Genomic DNA, 8,320 nt, shown 5'->3' with positions numbered 1-8,320 from the left:
GTGCGAATTGTAGCCTCTGTTTCCTGTTCTTAGCTGATAGTAGTGGCACCCAGTGTAGTCTTCTGCTGCTGTAGCCCATCTGCTTCAAGGTTCCATGTGTTGTGCGTTCAGAGATGGTATTCTGCATACCTTGATTGTAATGAGTGGTTATTTGAGTTACTGTTGCCTTTCTATCATCTCAAACCAGTCTGCCCATTCTCCTCTAACCTCTGATATCAACAAGGCATTTTTGTCCACACAACTGCCGCTCACTGGATATTTTCTCTTTTTCAGACCATTCTCTGTAAACTCTAGAGATGGTTGTGCATGAAAATCCCAGTAGATCAGCAGTTTTTGAAATAATCAGACCAGCCCATCTGGCACCAACAACCATGCCATGTTCAAAGTCACTTAAATCCCCTTTATTCCCTATTCTGATGCTCAATTTGAACTTCAGCAAGTCGTCTTCATCACATCTAGATGCCTAAATGCATAGAGTAGCTGCCATGTGATTGGTTGATTATAATTTGTGTTACCAAGCAATTGAACAGGAGTACCTAATAAAGTGGCAGGTGAATGTATACGCATGTACAAACGTAAACACACGCGTAGTGGGTGCCTACACTTGAAAGTGTCAGTTGGGATACCCATGTTACGTATCACCACGCATGCCAGAGTGAGAGTAGTAATTCTAGCACCTGACCTCCTCCGTAACACTAAACAGATGACCTATAGGGGGATTACCTAGAGAAAACACATGGTACTGAAGTTTTGTCGCCATTTTACAGGCACACATAAATGTTATGTAAGGTTTGACATGTTGGGTATCTATTTACTCCTTGTCTTTTATATTTTTACCAATATTTGGGTAATTTATTGCATTTGTTTGCCCTAAGATTCACTTTAATGTGTTTTTTACTGAAATGTTGTGTTTCCTAGACCTTTGCATGTAATATCATGTGACATAAAAAATTGGAACTGCCACTATTTTATTCTCTAGGGTGTCTGCTTTCTGAAAATATATACTGTTTTGGGGTTTTGTGTAATTTTTAGATAATTTTTGAAATGTGTGCAAAAAAAAATATATGCAAAAACAGCTCTGGCAGTGAAAGGGTTAACGTTGGGAAAAAAAAAAAAGTTCTTGTCAAGGGTGGAGCTCCAGTCTGCAACCAGATACCCTCGGGAAATGTAGATGTGACAAGAAACGCAACCTCCAGTTCCTCCAGTTGCGTCTATTGGTTGTTTGTTACAAATATGTTCATTAAAAAAAAAAAGTTGGAGTGGAGGTCACATGTTTCCTGTCGAGTGGAGCTCCAGTCTGCAGCCATTGGTTGTTTGTTATATTAAAGTTCATGCTATGAGTATCGGTTCACTCTGAATGGTGATTGGTTCTCTCTGCAGCTCTGAGGTGGCTGAACTCTGGCAAATCCTGTGTTGTGGCCGGGTCACCGTCTTCACCAGGGTGAGTCCCGGGCCAGCCTTGTGTGTGTGGGGGGGAGGAGGTGTGTGGATTGTCCATTGTTTTAACCCCCTCCTTCCAGGCCTTATCCTCTCCCATATGTAACAGTCAGCAATCAGCATTTATTTTTGCTAGAAAACTACTCAGAACCCCCAAATATTTATATATATACTATATTGCCAAAAGTATTGGGACACCCCTTCAAATCATTGGATTCAGGTGTTCCAATCACCTCCATGGCCACAGGTGTATAAAATCAAGCCCCTAGGCATGCAGACTGCTTCTACAAACATTTGTGAAAGAATGGGTCGCTCTCAGGAGTGGTAGGCCACATAAATATATATACACGATATTGCCAAAAGTATTGGGCCATCTGCCTTTCCACGCACATGAACTTTAATGGCATCCCAGTCTTAGTCTGTAGGGTTCAATATTGAGTTGGCCCGCCCTTTGCAGCTATAACAGCTTCAACTCTTCTGGGAAGGTTGTCCACAAGGTTTAGGAGGGTGTCTATGGGAAGGTTTGACCATTCTTCCAGAAGCACATTTGTGAGGTCAGGCACTGATGTCGGACGAGAAGGCCTGGATCACAGTCTCCGCTCTAATTCATCCCAAAGGTGTTCTATGGGGTTGAGGTCAGGATTCTGCAGGCCAGTCAAGTTCCTCCACCCCAAACTCACTCATCCATGTCTTTATGGACCTTGCTTTGTGCACTGGTGCGCAGTCATGTTGGAACAGGAAGGAGCCATCCCCAAACTGTTCCCACAAAGTTGGGGGCATGAAATTGTCCAAAATGTCTTGGTATGCTGACACCTTAAGAGTTCCCTTCACTGGAACTAGGGGGCCAAGCCTAACCCCTGAAAAAACAACCCCGCACCATAATCCCCCCCTCCACCAAACTTTACACTTGGCACAATGCAGTCAGGCAAGTACTGTTCTCCTGGCAACCGCCAAACTCAGACACGTTCATTGGTTCACCCAGACAGAGAAGAGTGATCCGTCCCTCCAGAGAACATGTCTTCACTGTTCTAGAGTCCAGTGGCAGCGTGCTTTACACCACTGCATCTGATGCTTTGCATTGCACTTGGTGATGTGAGGCTTGGATTCAGCTGCTTGGCCATGGAAACTCATTCCATGAAGCTCTCTACGCACGGTTGTTGTGCTAATCTGCAGGCCACATGAAGTTTTTGTTGCTGTTGTTCCCAGTTGCTTCCACTTTGTTATAATCCCACTAACAGTTGACTGTGGAATATTAGTAGCCAGGAAATTTCACAGATGGACGTATTGCACAGGTGGCAACCTATCATGGTACCACGCTTGAATTCCCTGAGCTCTTGAGAGCAATCCGTTCTTTCACATTTGCAGAAGCAGTCTGCATGCCTAGGTGCTTGATTTTATACACGTGTGTGTGTATGTATGTATGTATGTATATATATATATATATATCTATCCAGGGGCCCTGGAGAATAAAATTGTGGGGTGTTGCATATTTTTTTATGTCACACGATATTTGTGCAGCGTTTTTTTTGTAAACACAATTGTTTTGGGGGGGGGGAATACATACAATTTGAGTTTTAATGCACAGAAACTCAACATAATCAATTGTTTGGTAAAAATATAAAAGAGGGGGGACCTGACAAGAATGTTAGCTGGAATGGAGCTGCAGGCTCAGAGCTCCGGGACCATCCTCTTCATTCATCCTGTCCGGTGAATTCCTGCTTTGTCTCTTCATAAGCATCGGACCCCCCCCCCCCAAGCTGTAAGGATCCCCCGGAACCATTTTCCATGGCATCCAGAGGTAGGGGGAGGCTTCCCAAGGATCTGAACCTGCAACTGCAGCTACATGGGTGGGCCATGTGCTCAACGGGCGCCATCTTGTCGCCTCCTTCCCACAAGGCTCTGCAGGGATCTACGCTGATGGAGAGCGTGGTTTCTTCTCTTCTGCACATGGTGGGCACATCTCCCTTGTCCTCGACTCCTGCCTCACCTGGTTGCAGTCATTGGATCAGAGGCAATCACCAAGCCCATCCTAAATGCTATAGAGGGGTGTAAGGCAGTGCTTGTGCTCAGGATTTAACACTTGGCTATGGAATGCATGCTGATCCACTATGCAAAAATATAAGAAGTGCGGCGCTAATGAATATATGTCTCAGATGATCTAAAATACAATATGATATTTAAGCAAAGATAAAAAACCAATGCATCAGATAAATAATAATGTCCAAGCAAATAAACGCAGGATCTTGCATAGAAGGTAAAAGAACCAGGATCCAACGGTAAAATTGCGCACTCACCGGACGCGCTATAAGAAAGCGCATATGTAGTATGACCACTGGAAATCCCTCATCAAGCGGGGACAGTAGATATCCATCCAGGAACAGATGATCTTGGTGTAATGGACAGCTTCCAGATCCAGAAATCCCCTTTTAGACTGGGTGAATAATAAGTGAGGAACTCCCTCCGGTGGTGAAGATGAGCAATAGAATTTCCTCTTGTTGCTCTTCACTCTGGTCTGTGTTGGTGGTTTGATCCACTATGACCTGGGCAAGATCAGAGGGAGACTCACTGAGGCAGAGGATCGCATAGGCTCGGTGGAGGAAACACAGAGCTCTCATGCTGCATGGCTCATTTCTTTACAGTCCCAACTTGCCTCTCTGACCAGTAAGGTGGAGGATGCTGAAAACTGGCAAAGGCACAACAATGTAAGGGTGGTCAGCCTACCTGTGGGAGTGGAGGACTCCAATCCAGCTACCTTTATGGAATCATTCTTCAAACAGCTGTTTAACATGCCTGAAATGCCTCCTACCTATGTAGTTGAACAGGCTCATAGGGTATCTATGGGTAATCGGCCTTCTAGATATCCTCGTCCAATTTTGGTGAGATTCCTGAATTTCTGGGACCAGCATCTGATCCTTGTGGAGGGCAAGAAGCGACCTGAATTGCCATTTGAAAATACCAGCGTGATGCTGTTCCCTGATTTCTCTGTGGAAACCCAGTCCTTCAATAATGTTTGCCAGTGTTTACGGGAAAAGTAATCTCTTACGGTATGCCGTACCCAAGCACTGGGGAGTGGTAAAATTCTTTGATACTGCTTTTGAGGCAAGCGAATGGCTTGATACCATCTGAATGAGTACTTACCTTCTGTCTCTGTCATTGAGCTCCTGTGGGGCAATTGGTGCGGTTCTTTTGTCACTTTTCACAGTTCTGAGTTTCTAATTTGTTGGCTGTGCCTGACCTATTTGATCTCTGACTCCTGTATCATCTGTTCAGCAACTGCTCTGTTCCTACATTTATTGCTACGTTGCCTATGGGGGGAGGGTGGAGGGGGAGACCTCTTCTTTTGGGAGGCCTGGTCCCCTATCTGTCAGTTTCAGCCAGACAACTCCCTACTTGTTAAAGGAAAAATGGGGGAGAGGGTTCCTTCTTGACACTGGATACCCATCTATACAATGTATCCTGAGGGCCAGACCTCAGGCTGCCTGACCTGCAGCATTGGACTACATGAACTTACCTTGGTGGAGACACTATTCTTCACTAGTTCTTTAGGTTATGGGTATAAGCTGATTCCAAAAAATGCTTACTAGTTCTTTCTGAATGCCCCTTTAATTAATTACTTTAATTTATATTCTATTCTCTATCTTCAGTGTAAACGTATTTATTCAACAAGCAGTTCAATGACTCATGATAATATGCAAAGAATAATGGCAATGTACATGAACAAAATCTGTGTGTGTTAATATACTTTATCTTTTTGATAGGGGTTTATATTCTTTATACATTTGTATGGGGGTCAATATACTCTATCCATCGAATACATTATAATGCAATAGGCAGGGAAAGACTTCAGAATCTCTGTCCACTGAAAACTCTCCCTGATGGATTTTTTTTTACATTTTATGATGTTTATGGCCAGTGTAGCAGGAAGCACAAAAGTGGGCGGGGAAACATGGGTTGGAACACACAAAGTTGGGTGACCATACCCAAAACTCAAAGGAAGGGAACATGGTTGGGAATTTTGCTCCATTTTGCTGTTTGAATATCCAATATATGTAAGAAAACAAAGGCTGGCTCCGCCTACTAGACTCCAACTATTACAAAAATATATCACCTTTTTTGAAGGACTGATCCTTTAAGCTAATGTTCCTTTGGTTAACACATTTTTGGTTGGCAGAGAAACTGGCCAATTTTCAACACTTAGATCTTTACCAAAGATTGCTGGTTGACTCCATTGGGTAAACCTTTTTGCTCCCAAACCATTTATCTTTGGGCCTCATGCCGATTCACTCATTAGATCGCCAACGTCACAGGGTGAATGTTCCAGTAGGAAGTTACCTGATATATTAATGAAATGGATTTTAGGCTTTTTTGCTTTTTTAATATGACATAGATTCCCTTACTTGAACTTTATTAAGTCAAAGTTTAGCGAAAGGCAGGATATGGAAGTGAACCGGTATAGGGTTTAACGCAAAGGATGATTCAACCTGTCAAGTGGATTTTCTCATTAATAAACCTAAAGCAGGGTCTCCAAACTAAAATAAAACTGGCCCGCTACAAGATTGCTTGGGTCAGGTTTCCCTGTTGCGCTGTTCATCAGTTGGTTGCTAGGGCAGTGGGCATCCTAAGACATGCTTGTCCTAGCAAGTGGACCAAATTTGCTCCATTGAAACTTGCTCAACCTCCTGACTCCAGCCCTGCTGCTACAATGACTACAACCACACTGTATGCAAGGTAAGGAAGAACCACTAATAGGTATTATAATGTAAGGGGGACTTTGATAGGGTCTTTGATGTAAGGGCAATCTTCTAAGGTGGATTCTGGTGTAAGGGGAGTTCTGATGTTGACCATGATGTAAGAAGGGGTCCTTAAGATGGACTCTGATGTAAGGGGGCTTTGATGGTGATCATGATGAAAAGGGGGCTCTGATTGGGATCCTGATATAAGGCAGGTGCTCTAATGGGGACCCAGATATAACAGAGGTGCTCTAATGTGGATCCAGATGTATATGGGATCAGTTGGGGACCCTAATGTAAGGAGGTGCTTTGATGAGGACTCTGTTGTTAAGAGGGCTTTGTTGGAGATCCTGATGTAAGGGAGGCCTGATGCGGACTCTGATATAAGGGGGGGGGGGCTCTGATGGAGATCCTGATGTGAAGTTTGATGTAAGGGGGTTTGGATGGGTACACTGATGTAAGAGAGGGCTGTAGTGAGGACACTGAGTTAAGGGGGGCTCTGAGGTAGAATCGCTTTTCTTTGTTTTACTGAAATTCGTTTTGTTTGGAATCATACCATGCTGATTAAAAAAAAAAAAGTAAAACATAATCATTTTATTATTTGTTTAATTTTTAATACTTTTTTTTTTTTTTTGCAGCCCATGAATAAAAACACAATGTGGTCCTTTGTACTGAAAAGTTTGGAGTCCCCAGATCTAAATGATAGAATATTCCTCACCCGCCTATACCAACATGTACTTTTTAATTTTATTGTATATGTAGGTTTTTTACAAGTCCATTGGAAGGGGATCAAGGCTGAATTGCAGAGGTGATGGAGGTCAGTGCCAGAGAGAAGGTAAACATTGGAGCTGCTTTTTAAAAATGTTTTTTGGGGGTTTTGAAGTGTAACTTCAAAACGAATGAAGACATTTTCAGAGAAGAGCCTGCTTAATGCTGAGATGACCACACAGCCAAGTTCTTGGTGGATCATGGACAGTGAAACTACAACTTTGGGAGTAAAAGGGGGGACACCCCAATGAGTGTAACTACTTTTGTCTCATAAGTAGCACTTCTTGATTACATCAATGGCTTGAAAATTTTACTTTTTTTGTCAACGCAAGAACACTATAATGATCAATGCATTTTAAACATGTTAAGATTTATATATGTATATTGTATCAATAAACACATTAAATGGGTTTCTGTCTTGTATTTTGTGTGAGTACAGTAGGGAATCATGAGAAAGAGATAAACAGAGCATCATGTCATGATGGCAGTTTGGGGAGGGGATGAGGATTGTGTCTCCTTAATTGAAAGAACATTTAGAAAATGGGGAGGGATACGTGAATTGTAAAAATTAATTTTTCACCCATGTACAGGATCAATGTTTGCAGGTAACCTCTCCTAGTGTTCTGTTTAAAGTTTTTATGGAATATTTAATGGGATTTTTTACATTTATGGCTAGTTTATTTCATGTATACTTCTTATTTTTATAGGAAAGTATCCACCAACTGGATGGGTACAAAAAGATCATGAGTTAGTTTCAGATTCCCAAGTCTACTTAATTATCTACTCAGGATTTTGATTTCAGGATTACAATAAGTAATTTTTCCCGAAACCACAGTTACAATTCCTTTTGTACAAGAGCTTTCCATCCTTCTGCTTCAAATTTTTAATCTTCACTACAGTCGAACGATTGTCAACTTCATTCTATTATTTGTTAGAAAATGGAACAAATATTCCAAAAACAAATTTTTTTTTTTTCTTCAAAAGAAATTCATAAACCTACACATACAGTGGTTGAAGTGGATAGACCTGTGTCTTTATTCAACTATGAAAGTCTACTGGTGTATGGCCAGCCATATACTCATATTACTAACTGGCCAACGAGAGATACCGTCATCAGTCTTGTATGGAAGGGGGACAACAGAGCAAAGATTTCTCATTAGTTAGGGACCTTAGATTGTACGCCCCTTGAGGGTTAGGGACTGATGTGAATGTACAATATTTATGTAAAGCGCCACGTAAATTGATGGCGCTATATAAGTAACTGATTTAATAAAAATAAATAATCATTAGATCTGAAATACCAGCTCCTTTTATTGACTAAATATGGGGCATGTGTCCATATAAGGGCATTGCTATCAACAGAACCCCGCGCCTTTATTTACATG

The 8,320-nt window shown here is 42.0% G+C and overlaps 1 protein-coding gene across 1 annotated transcript in view; it reads left to right on the top strand.

Moving 5' to 3' along the window:
- Nucleotides 1-1,321: 1,321 nt before the first annotated feature.
- Nucleotides 1,322-8,320, top strand: part of LOC149449139 (uncharacterized) — a 91,198-nt gene continuing 84,199 nt past the window's right edge. Inside the window, exon 1 of the mRNA XM_089693787.1 lies at nt 1,322-1,441. The gene's annotated coding sequence lies outside the window, so the exon portion shown is untranslated. The remainder of the gene's footprint in view (nt 1,442-8,320) is intronic.

The sequence above is a fragment of the Staurois parvus genome, unplaced genomic scaffold (assembly GCF_062004578.1).
Source record: "Staurois parvus isolate SC_StPar_1 unplaced genomic scaffold, SC_StPar_1.0 ptg000636l, whole genome shotgun sequence".
NCBI lineage: Eukaryota > Metazoa > Chordata > Amphibia > Anura > Ranidae > Staurois > Staurois parvus.
The sequence above is the reverse complement of the archived record's forward strand: the minus strand, read 5'-3'. Positions and strand labels throughout refer to the sequence as shown.